Genomic DNA, 12,860 nt, shown 5'->3' with positions numbered 1-12,860 from the left:
TGGAAGGAGCGGGATCATAGTTTATATGACCTTTTTTTTTTTTTAAGTAAAAATCAAAATAAATACTGAAAGACACTATAACATTTGGGGGAAAACTACCAATTTAGTAGAAGATGGGGATGATAAAACATATAGAAATGTTTTTAAACTAAGACTTTGGGGCTATGCCCTTAAAGAAAAATATCAGCAGCTTTAAAAGAGGAGAGAGGAGTTCCCGTTGTGGCGCAGTGTTAACGAATCTGACTAGGAACCATGAGGTTGCAGGTTTGATCCCTCCCCTTGCTCAGTGGGTCAACGATCTGGCGTTGCGGTGAGCTGTGGTGTGGGTTGCAGACGCGGCTCGGATCCCACGTTGCTGTGGCTCTGGTGTAGGCCAGCAGCTACAGCTCTGATTAGACCCCTAGCCTGGGAACCTCCATATGCTGTGGGAGCGGCCCAAGAAATGGAAAAAAGACAGAAAAAAAAAAAAAAAAAAAAAAAAAGGAGAGAGAGGAGACAGGCAGATGGTGACTTGGTGTAACAGAGCAAAGTACAGTTTGGAGCCGCAGTTTATATGCAGGCAGCCCCCACAACTTGTGGTGAAGCCTTGGACCATTTCACCTTTCTAGGGGTCAGCTTCCTCATCGGTAAAATGGGACAGCTATTTCTCAGAATAGATATGAATAATAAATGAGTTGCTTCACAAGCTGTGTTTAGGACACTGGCGCATAGTTTCATGCTTAATAAATGTTAGCTATTAGAAGAGTCCTCAGTTCCACCAAGCTGGGGATGGCTTCACACAAGGGAGGCAGCCAGCCCATCAGCAGAAGGTGGGACCCTTTGGCTCATTCTTTAGCATCTTGGCACTTCTCAGATATCTGTGAAGTCTGAAAAATATTCATTTGGTAATTAATCAAGGTACAAAGGACTGACTGGCTGGTGTGTGGTTTAGAGGTCACAGAACAAGCATGGGACACAATGGAGTCTGATATAATGGAGCTCAGAGCTGACTCCACCGCTTAATAGCTTTCACCTTTGTCAGCTGCAAAATAAACAGGTCTCCAGACTCCCTCAGGGGTGCCGTGTGCACTTATGGAGAGTGGGGAAACAATGGACAGGCTTTCTTTGCTTTGTTGACATTTGCCTTAATAAGCTGTACTAGTGGTCCTCAGAAAATCAAGGGGTTTAGTTGGTTTTCCAGATTTCTAGGAAATGTACGTTTGAACACCTGAAAGTGAGTCAATAACTTTAAAATAAATTAGTAGACATTTTAAAGTTCCAAAAAGCAAGTTGCAAACTCTGCTCATTGTACTCCTTTGATTGCAAATGGCAGGAGTGGGTGACATTTAATTTTGCTAAGAATGAATTTTAAGGGACCTTGTCCGAACTTCTGTTAAGGAAGAAGAAATCCACAATTGCCTAATATCCCGGTGGACAATTTTCTTATGGCTTCTTCAGTACAGCCTCTCTCTTTATCTTCCAGAATAATGCTGCCAAGTATAGAATGACCCTGCCAGGGTCACTGTGTATTAAGAACTTTGGAACAGAGCCGGGCACATTGACAGGACACTCAGCCAATCAGGTAAGTCCTGACCTGGCAAATACCCTCATGGAGTATGTAGGTGGTCACACACTCTTTGTCAAGACGACCTCAGCAGAGTCCTTCTCCGCCTTTAACTTTTCTATCTTCTATTTATTTCCTTCTCTTTTCATTCAATTCTTTTCCACCCTCCCTATATTATTTCCCATATTGTTTCTCATCTTGTTACCCGGGGGCACACTTGCCAACATTGTGCCCAATTTTATGTTGTGACTATCTCGTGTGTGCTTAGAATAGACATAGCTTATAGATGTCTCAAATGAAGAAAGTGGTCCTTTGCCAAGCTAGAGCAGGCTTAGTCAGATTGCCATTTTCCCATGAAATCTTACTGATCATTCTTTTTAAATGCTTAATAGTGTCTTTGAGAGATTACATCTTTGGGGGAATGAGCTGTAATTTATGGGGAGAAGTTAGCTTTAGTAAATACTTAAGTACTCTCATGATGAGAAACTGAGCAAGATTTGTCTTGATCTCTGAGTGTTGAAGAATTTGAACATAAAAGCCGTAGTATTGTCCCCAGAGTTAAAATGCTTCTGATTCAGGGGAGTTTCTTTGGAGGTTTCCTGGCTAGTGGCTGTTGTGACAAATGTTTATGTATTCTGTTCTTGACACTTAAATTTGCACGCAGGGCATAGTGGTCAGGTTATTGAAGAGGGAGCAAAAAAAAAAAAATCAGTGGCTTTATGAATCTCATATATTCTCTTTATCAGGATTGCATAGTCGTTTGTCAACTCAAAATATTAGTGAGGATTTAGGGAAATCATTTTGCGCTCTAATTAGATGAAATTGGAGGCTGATTGTTGCAGCCATAAATGATATTTGAGGTGTTACTAATTCGACTAAATTTCAGATGCCCAATTTGTGCAGCCTGTTGATGATGTTATTCTAGTGAAGAAGCGTTCGGGAGATTGGGGATGATTAAGAAAATTGGTTTTGCTCACAACCTAATGATAACACTTGAGGGTAATGTAAAAAAAATCAACAACTGCTAAGCCAAGGAGGGCTGTCCGGCTGTGAACTATTCCTCAGCTCCCTCCCAAGATTCGGATCATTAAGTGCTCAGCTACATGAGAAAGAAATAAATCACTAATTAATGCTGTTAAGGCTAATGTTCTTGTCTAGCATTTAGGCTGACTGTATCCTGGGGCCCTGCAGGATGCGGGGATGCTCTCCTCACAGGGCTTCCTTCCACCTTCTCTCTCTGGGGAGCAGTGGTAGGAAAGTGGCAACACAATCTCCAGGTGATGTCTCCGCCTTTCTGGCATCAAGAATTGAACCTACGATGTCTTCTTATTCTTTTTCTCCATTCACACTGTGCCTACATTGGTTTTCTTAGCCTTTGTTCAAAGAAATTGTGTGTGCAAGAAGCATTGTGAAGGAAATGAGGATATGTATCCTTAAATCTGTTTCTTCGCTTTGTATTATGGCCCCAGCACTTTTCCTGTAGAGAGCCTGGCTTTCTAGGGAGGGGTCATTCTCTATTATAAGGACAACTGAAAGGAACTGAAAAATTCAAGAGTGATTTATACATGTACAGAAGGTAATAAAGATCAGGAGGATGCTGCACAGACCAAAGACTCCACACTTTCCTCTGATAGATCAGGCACGTTTACTCAGGGCAATTGACAAAAGAATGTGGGCGGGCACTTTGGGGTCCATTTAATCAGAGCCCAATCCAGTGGGCCAGCTTTGAGGCAGCCACAGACCTAAAGGGATTCTGCCAGGGACCTATAACCAGAGCAGCCTCAGACCTTCTAATAGTGGAACTGACAGCAGTTTTAGGAATGGACATGTAATAACCAGGGCTTCATCCTTAAAGTGAATTCAGAGGCGTCCAGGTTTCTACTGGGCATTCCAAAAATACTGAACTCTTATCAGTGCCATTATGTTACTTTATGTGTGCCTGCATGCCTTTAAAAAAAAATTTCTCAAAAGAGTGGTGGTTTAATAAATTTCGTTTTAAAATTAAAGTGTTGAACCTATCTGCTGGATAATAGGAAAACTTCACCTACATTCTGAGGAGGATTATGAATGATCTTTAAACTTACGTAGAAAGGGCTGCTTAGACATAAACTGCCCAAATAGTGGCACTTCATCTCAGAACAAAAGCAGGGCTTAAGAAGACATGTCTTCCAGATTGGATCTTGTTTGAAGGAGCTAAATGTCAAAGGTAACATGATTTTTTACCTGTGGCAAAAGGAGGAAGCTCCATTTCTAGAATCTGTGAAGTTTAAAAAAAGCAAGGTGCTAAAATTATATGTAATATGCTATCTTGTGTATAACCAGGGCATAAAATGAGAATATGTATTTCATTTGCTTGTATTTACACAGAGAAACCCTGGAAGGATAAATGAGAAACTAAAAAAAGTGGAGGGATGGCGTAGATGGGGATGGGGTGGGAGCATGATTTCTCGGGGTCCACTTTCACGTTGCTTTGATTTTTTTTTTTGCATTTAAAAAATTCTTTTCCATTATGGTTTATTATAGGATATTGAACCTAGTTCCCTGTCTATACAGTAGGACCTTGTTGTTTATTCTATGTATAATAGTTTTCATCTGCTAATCCTAAGCTTTGATTTTTGAAACTCTGTAAGTATACTCCTATTCAAGAAGAATTAAGTTAAAAGACAAAAACATGATTAGCTCTTTTTTTGAAAAACTTAAATCCAAATGGAATGTTGCTGGGAGGATGTAAAGCACGTCATTTGAACAAAAGCACAGCACTGGGATGTAGTTGAAAGGTCAGCGGCCTGAGAAACGGTGGACATGGGTTCAGGTCTCAATCTTAGTTTTGCCGCAGATTACTTTGATGTCACTTAACACTGTATCAGCATATGGGCTTAATGTATGTTAATGTCAATCACGTTTATAATTAAATACAATGAGGCTGCTTATAGTAGTCTGATGAGAAAGATTTGGAGGCTAGTAAGAAAGATTGAAGTTATTAGTGATCTCTGCCATGGTGTAGGAGAGGCTGGGAAAGTGACAGCAGACTTGCCTTCTATTTGTCCTCCTTGTAATTCTTTCTCCTCACCTGTAAAATTAGGGACATAGACTACAAGATCTCTAGTCTCCTTGTTGTTCTAAAATGTTAATGATAGGTGGTCCCATCATGGCTCAGCGGAAACAAATCTGACTAGCGTCCATGAGGACACAGGTTCGATCCCTGGCCTCGCTCAGTGGGTTATGGTTCTGGCATGGCAGTGAGCTGTGGTGTAGGTTGCAGATGTGGTCCAGATCTCATGTTGCAGTGTCTGTGGCATAGGCCAGTGGGCACAGCTCCAATTTGACCCCAAGCCTAGGAACCTCCATACGCCATAGGTGCGGCCCTAAACAGACCAAAAAAAGAAAAAGGAGGGCAGATTCAAAGAAAGTAGCTCACTAAAATTTGCATTCCTGGAACAAGTAGGAGTAAAAAAAAAGTTAATAATAAACAAGGTATATTCCAAAAAGAAAAGATGGAGGAGAAGGGTAGGAGGAGAGCTGCCACGGAGGACAGAGTGTGTGCTCCTGTGGCTCTTTAGTCAGAGGTGAGAGATGTTGCCTTTAGTGGAACGTAGGAAAAGCTCAGTTTCAGACAATTCCATCCAATCATGGATGAACAGGCATCTGGGACCCAGGCTGAAATGGTCTAGCATTTCCAACTCCTTAGTCATTCAGTTGGAAGGTAGTTAGGACAAAGGTGAAACATTTTCCGAGAATTTGCTGGAGGAGATTCTTGGAATATGATAGCCCCCATTTTCATTTCCTTCTGGAACATTGTAACAATTAAAGGAGGAAACTTCGGGAGAGCCCCCAGCCTGCCAGTCTCCTGTGCTGCTGTGAAGAGCTGAGAGACACAGAAATGGAGAAAGCTAGTCTTTCCCCAAAGCTTTGGGTGCAAGGATAGATTTTTGTGGCTTTTTCAGGGTCTAGCAAGTGGAAACCTTTGGATCCTCTTGAAGAGGACCTGGCCTGCTTGCTATGTGTGGTTCCTGATGAACTGCCTGATGCTAGTGTCTCTTTATGTTTGAGAGCAATGGTAGCTCTAAGTTTAAGGCCAGAAGTCAGAGTAGGAAGCCAAGGGTGGGTGAGGCGACCCATGAGATCTTCAGTAAGATATCATCAGGTAGAGAACCTTTAATGCCTGAGAGGGTTTCCTCATGTTGTAGAAAACCTCAGCGTCCTGGAGATGAGACGTTTCAGTGCCCTTGAAGCCGGGGGTCTGCAGAGAGGCAAAAGACACCTGGAGAGCTGACCCAGAGCCCATTTAAGATGGAAGTTTTCTTCTCCTCTCTTCCATCTGGATACTCCTTGGCTCTAGAATTGGTAGAAAAGCAGGCTAGACTCAGCCATGTCAGCCTCAGGCTCCTGGCTTCTGCACGTCAGGTAGGGACCCTCTTCTCCCAGTGTCCCAGCCTGACGAAGCCTTCTATGTTACACTGTTCATTGCCATAGCCGCTGGTCACATGTGACCATTTAAATTTAAATTAATGAGGGTTAAATTAAATAAAAATTCCAGTTCCTCAGTTGCACTAGCTGCATTTCTAGGGCCCAACAGCTGTTTGTGGCCAGGGGTTCCCAAACTGGGTAGCAGACACAGAACACTTCCCTCATCACAGAATGTTCTGTTGGATGGTGCTGTTCTAGGGTGTGTATCTGGAGGCCACTGTGCACAGATGGATCCACAACAATAAGGAATAATAAATAGCAAACCTAAAATCAACAAAAGGGGCAAGGGATGCCTATTTTATTTCATGTGAGATGTGAATAGGCTCAATTCATTAATCAACAGACAGAAAAGTTCAGATTAGGTTTAACAATATGCCATACATTTAGAGAAATTTACACACTGCAAAGTTGCCAGGAAAAGTTGAAAAGTTCTTATAGATCAGTGGTATTCATGTGGTATAGACTTTATGCAGGCTGTTCATTATCTAATTTTACTAAGCTGTGATTTTAGAGGAGAGTGCAAATTAAGCTTGGGGTTCATGCTAAAGTAAATCAACAAACTTGTGGGTAAAAGGCATCACTATTGGGAGTTCCCCTTGTGGTGAAGCTGAAACAAATCAGACTGGTATCCGTGAGAATGTGGATTTGATCCCTGGCATTGCTATGGCTGTGGTGTAGGCTTGCAGCTGCAGCTCCGATTCTCGACCCGTAGCTTCAGAACTTCCATATGCTGTGGGTATGTCCCTAAAAGGCAAAAAGCAAAACAAAAACAAAGTATCACTATCTTTTCATGGTTCTTGTTGGGAACATTATTCTGCTAGAGTGCTAGAGGAGGTGGAGGGAAGCAGGAGAGATGAAGGGAGAAGCAGTCCCTTTAAGATTTATCTTGTCATGGAGGCAGGCTTCCAACCAGCTGGAAAGAACCCTGTGGTGGGCTGGCTGCTAGGCATCCTCCTGGGAGCACTTATCCAGCCTGCTATTCTCTTTACAACTCACCATGGAGCCTGTCTGGGCAGGGCCATTAGCATGCAGGGCCACCTTGGGAAAAATCAGGTCCTTCCATCCATATTAGTTACCCCCTCCCCCATTGCCTCTGGGGGCTGAAAAAGGCAGTGGGACCTTTATACCCTGATGATTCTCATTGGATCCCTCTAGATTCAACAATAATATTTCCATTTGCATTGCCAGCCAGTATTCATGTCTTAGGACATTGCCTGTATATTTGAACATCCTTCTCTTCCTCTGATGTTTCCTGAGTTCTTGGGATATTATAATATAAATGAGAATAGGAATTGAAAAATTTTGAAGTCTATTTTAGCCATTATATAAATCCAGTGGAGTCAAGTTAAGTGGCTTGAGCAAACCTGATGTGCCTAAGAGTATTTTCTTAGGATGCATTTGTAGAGGAAAACCAAATATTTATGTTGGAAACAGGTTTTCTTGTTTTTTTCTCAGCCTTTTCCTTATGCATAATTCTGTGATGGGACAGAATTATAACAGATATTCAATACATGGGATTAAATTAATGTCATTTAGGAAAATGAATTATATCCATAAATGTGTATCCTAATAGAAATATACTTCTAAGTTGTTGTGCAAACTAAATTAGAAAACCTGAACTAAAACCTGAAATGAAGTGTCCACTGTTAGAACCAAATAAGCAAATAGGATGATTTTGGTTTTCTTATTTCGTGCTGCTTGAAGATAGGAGTAGATGGCTATGCAATTGAGAACCTAAAAGGCAAATTGAGAACCTAAAAAGACATAGGTGTTCTGTGGTAACTTTTACTTTTTCTTTGCCAGGCCAGGATTTTTGGATTGCCAGCCAGAGTCCCAGTGGTTAGAGCGATGACAGGTCATCATACTAAACAGACAGGGAGTAAGTGAGAACTACATAGTTATTCATTTTAACAATTGAACATTTTCTTTCTCAGCTTGCCAGCATTAGAGGGTGGGCAAGAGAATGTGTGCATTGAAGGTTACTGTAGTCATTGTGTAACTTTTTTTAGTGGTTTTGATTGGTCCCCTACACATACTTGGGACAGTGTAGCCTAGCTTGGATCATCTCCCACTCTCCTTGTAGGATGTAAGCCCAGCACAGAGCCAGGGCCATCAGAGGGCAGACGCTGCCATGGTGTTTGAACTAGAGGTGGCAGAAGAGTTAAATCAGGGGCCGAAGGCGTTTCATGACACGTTGCGATGTTACCTCATTTTTTCAGAAAGACTCTATTAATAGAACATAAGACCATTATTATAAAATGGTGTTGTTTAATAGGTGGTGTTAGACAAACATTTGGATTTTTGGGGTTTGTCTTGTTGGTGTGTGTGCATTATAATCACCAGGGATCTGAAGAACCCAGTTTTAGAGAGGTGTGCGTTTTGCACTCTTATACTACCTTAAGTTAAAAATGCTTCAGGCTTGTCATCATCTGGCAGATGCACAGGACTGGAGGATCCCAAACACTGACTGTTCGTTGGTGCTGTGTTGGAACTTAGTATTTCAGGAAATTTGGGGTCCCTCCCAATTACCTGCCATCTATTCTCACGCTTAGTGTCTATCGCAGCCCTTACTGTTGTCCTGGGCTGTCTTCCTTCTGGGAGGACTCTTCAAACTCCTTTCTTTTGCCTTTTTATTCACCTTTCTGCTGAACAATAGAATTGGCTGTAAAATAATGTGTTACCATTAGGTGTCGCTCTCTAACATATAATGTCCTTAGTGAAAATGAAGAATTTCAATTTATTAAAGAAAATCAAGCAGTTGCTGTTGTGGGGCATTAAATTTGTAGATTTTTAAAACATTTTTCCCTTGCAAATAAGAAATTCTTTCAGGAGTTCCTGTCGTGGCTCTGCAGAAACGAATCTGACTTGTATCCATGAGAATGAAGGTTCGATTCCAGGCCTTGCTCACTGGGTTAAGGATCCTGTGTTGTCACGAGCTGTGGTGTAGGTCACAGATGTGGCTCGGATCCTGCGTTGCTGTGGCATAGGCCGGCCGCTGTAGCTTGGATTAGATCCTTAGCCTGGGAACCTCCATATGCCACGGGAGTGGCCCTAAAAAAACAAACAAAAAGAAAAAAAAATTCTTTCAGATAGAATAGTTAGGAATTATTCAGTCAGAATTTAAGCAAATTAAATTTCAAAGTTTATTTTATTTGCAAAAGAAAGTCCAAACCTGTTAGGCTGGCGTTCAAAGTTTTCCCTGACTTATTTCAAACTTATATTTACAAAATTACATTTTTTTCTGTTTGTCTTTAATAACCCACACCTCAGTAAAGTTGTGCTACTTGCCCTTCTTAAAAAAAATCTTTTTCATTTATTTCCCCATGCTACTCCATTTGCTCAGCACATCCTTCCATCATTTCTTAATCCCACCTGTTCAAAACCTACTTACCCTTAGAGATAAGCTCAGACACTCAAAGTGCTCTATGAAATGCTTCTTAATCTTCTCAAATGGGAGCACTTATTCCTACTTCTGTATCTCTTTGACATTTTACTCTGCTTCTTGTGCAGTGTCTTGTAAACACTAGCTCAAATAATAATTATTCATGTACTGTCATGAAAGCAAGGACTGTGATATAATTACCACAAACCTAGACCGGTGCTTAGAATAAAGGTTAGACATGGTAATGATGTTAGTTAAGTAATGAACTAATACTTTAAAAATATGGAAGCAGGGAGATTTTATTCTAGGTGAATTTTGAAGCTTGCCAATTTCCTGGGTCCTGGAAGCTGGCCAAACAATGATCATTAAAATGTAACAATAAATGGCAGTTTAATCAATGTATGAAGAAATGCATCTTACACAGTCCTGTAGGGAACCAATCAGTATGATTGATTTATTGGGCATGATAATTGATGACATGAGAAAGTAAACAGCTCATCAATCCCTTAGAATCTCTATTTAGAACTTCTACTTTTTAGCCATGCTCTTGTACCTAAGTAGGAAATGCAGTTAGAAATACGGAATACTCTGTATGTAATTAATTTAGAAAATGTTTTTCCTTTATCCACCATATTCACAATGAAACTGAGAGACAAGGGATGCATGGAGGAGAGGATGGAAATTCTATCAGGGTATAAACTTGAAGGAGACAGAAGTTTGAGCTCACCCCTTAGCAACTCATCCTATCGGATCAGTTGTTGATCATCCAACTCATCAACAACAGTTTTCTCCATCACTGTTGGCCTTTGTGATCATTACTGGTAACCTTGTTTGCCGCCCTGTCTCATTACTTGTTTGGGAAGGAAGATTATTCAGTCCCAGCCCAAAGGCTGGTAACCTGTCCCCAGAGATTCTGTGAATCCTGACAGCCTCAAAACCTCAGGATGCTCACACTTGTTGGGACTTGACCCCTGACTTCTAGTGCAGTATTGAGTGAACTGGCTATTATTTTAATTCTGAAGTTTACAAGAAATCACTTACAGAAATTGAAACAGTTGTATATTTTGTTTGATGAGATTACCTAGGGCAGACTAAAATTTAATTAATTGAACATACTTTCACCATTATTTTCATCTTCTTTTATATCCCTTAATCTTAAAGATGTTTCTAAAAGTAACCTAAAACAACCTTAGAAAACCCAAACATATAGAGATTTCTAATGTGTCATGATGACCAACTAGTTCCACTGACTTTTCTAACCTTCCCACTGATAATATTCATAAAAGAACATGCAATGGTAGAGACATACTGTTATGGAAAGATGGAAATGATTTTTTTTTTTTTGATGGCTGCACCTGTGGCATATGGAAGTTCCCAGGCCAGGGGTTGAATCTGAGCTGCAGCTGCAAGCTGTGCCATAGCAGTGGCAACGTGGGATTCCTTAACCCACTGCACCGGGCTAGAATTGAACCTGCACCTCTGCAGTGACCTGCGCTGCTGCAGTCACATTCTTAACCACTGTGCCACAGCAAGAACTCCTGGAGATGATTTTCCAATTTGGCAACACCTAGGGGAATTGCATTTAACCATCACGTTTAACCAAGAACCTTGATCTGTGCATTACCAACACCAACAAGGAAGTAGTAGGAAAGGCAACTGCCCATGCCCCTTGGTGTATTCCATTTTTATTTATTTATTTATTTATTTTTTTGCTTTTTTTTTTTTTTTAGGGCTGCACCCGTGACATGTGGAGGTTCCCAGGCTAGGGGTCTAATCGGAGCTATTGTTGCTGGCCTACGCCACAGCAATACCAGATCCGAGCTGAATCTGTGACCTGCACCATAGCTCACGGCAACGCTGGATCCTTAACCCACTGAGCAAGGCCAGGGATCGAACTCACAACTTCATGGTTCCTAGTTGGATTCATTTCTCCTGTGCCACAATGGGAACTCCGGTGAATTTTATTCTAACCAACTATCAGAGTCAGGAGGTTCCTCCCAACTTGACCACACTTGTTTTAATGTGGCTGATGGTATTCCTTTATCCCTGATCAGAACCCTGAGGATATCTTAGGATGTCTATAAACCATTAGTCTGTGTCTGTGTGTGTGTGTGCGCGCGCGCATACGTACATGCCTCAGTTTTGACAGAATGGCAATATGCCAGGCAGTAGTAGTGAGTGTGAGATGGAGTCTCTTCCAAGGCAGGTCTACAAGGTATCCCACATCTCCTGGACTCCTCAGAGAGTATTCTGCAAGGGAAATTACTGAGGAGTTTTGCCTAAACTGGTTTGTGAGTATGGTATAAATTCCTTCCCCAGGCTGGGGATGGGTGAGGGCTTTCTAGAGAGGGTGCATCAAGAGGACCACTCAGGGAGAGGACTGTGCCACACACCAATCTGAGATAGCTAAAAAGATTGTGGACTGAACTATCAAAGGTATTAACATGAACTCATGGTATGTATGCAAAGTTAGACATTTACAAATAAATAATTACTGTAGATAAGAATCACTGATGGGTGATAAGATTAATGGATGAAAGTATGATGAAAAGCAAGAAATTTGCATAGTTTCAAAGTACCTCTCCAGAAGATATTAATTTACAGTGGAAAATAATAACTTTATAGAGGAATGACTTGGCAAACAACTCCCTTTACCAACTAATCAAAGTTAACATCACCATTGATAAGATAGTAACATGATGTACCTCTGATATGGTGCACTGGGAAGCCACAATGTCATTTCTGTGGTATTATTGCTAAAAATGCATGTTTTCAACCTAATCATTAGGAAACATCAGACAAACCCAAATTGAGGGCAGTCCAACAAAACAACTGGCAGTACTCACTCCCCAAATTTTTAAGTCATGAAAGACAAAGACAGTCTGTGGAACTGGCACAGATTATAGGAAGCTAAGGAGATATGACAGCTAAATGCAATGTTGATTTCTGCAATGGGTCCTAGAGCAGAAAAGGACATTAGTGTGACAATTGGTAAACTTCTAATCAAGGTCTGTGATTAATTAATAGAATTGTATCAATATTAATTTTCAATCACTAATTAAACTAATTTTTAATTAGTTTCAATAATTGAACTAGCTAAATATCAATGTTAGAGGATACTGAGTGAAGAGTATACAGGAAATTTATTTTTGCAAATTTTTCAAAAAAATAAATAAATAAAAGAAATGCTCATTGTGACTCAGTGGGTTAAGAACCTGCCTAGCATCTATGAGGATGTGGGTTCGATCCCTGGCCTTGCTCAGTGGGTTGAGAATCTGGCATTGCTGCAAGCTGCAGTGTAGGTCGCTCATATGCAGATGTGGCTTGGATCTGGAGTTGCTGTCGCTGAGGTGTAGGCCAGTGACTGCAGCTCTGATTTGACCCCTAGCAGGTTTGGCCCTAAAAAGACCAAGAAAATTCTTTCCTTCCTTCCTTCCTTCCTTCCTTCCTTCCTTCCTTCCTTCCATC

General features: G+C 41.1%; 1 long non-coding RNA gene across 2 annotated transcripts in view; it reads left to right on the top strand.

The window, feature by feature from the left end:
- LOC102159091 overlaps positions 1-12,860 on the top strand; it is a 186,964-nt gene that overhangs the window by 15,408 nt on the left and 158,696 nt on the right. For both annotated transcript variants that reach the window (XR_002345851.1, XR_002345850.1), the window contains exon 3: positions 1,463-1,561. This is a non-coding gene — a long non-coding RNA (uncharacterized LOC102159091). The remainder of the gene's footprint in view (positions 1-1,462; positions 1,562-12,860) is intronic.

The sequence above is a fragment of the Sus scrofa genome, chromosome 7, assembly GCF_000003025.6.
Source record: "Sus scrofa isolate TJ Tabasco breed Duroc chromosome 7, Sscrofa11.1, whole genome shotgun sequence".
Lineage (NCBI taxonomy): Eukaryota > Metazoa > Chordata > Mammalia > Artiodactyla > Suidae > Sus > Sus scrofa.
Note: the sequence above shows the minus strand (reverse complement) of the source record. Positions and strands in the feature narration are given on the sequence as shown.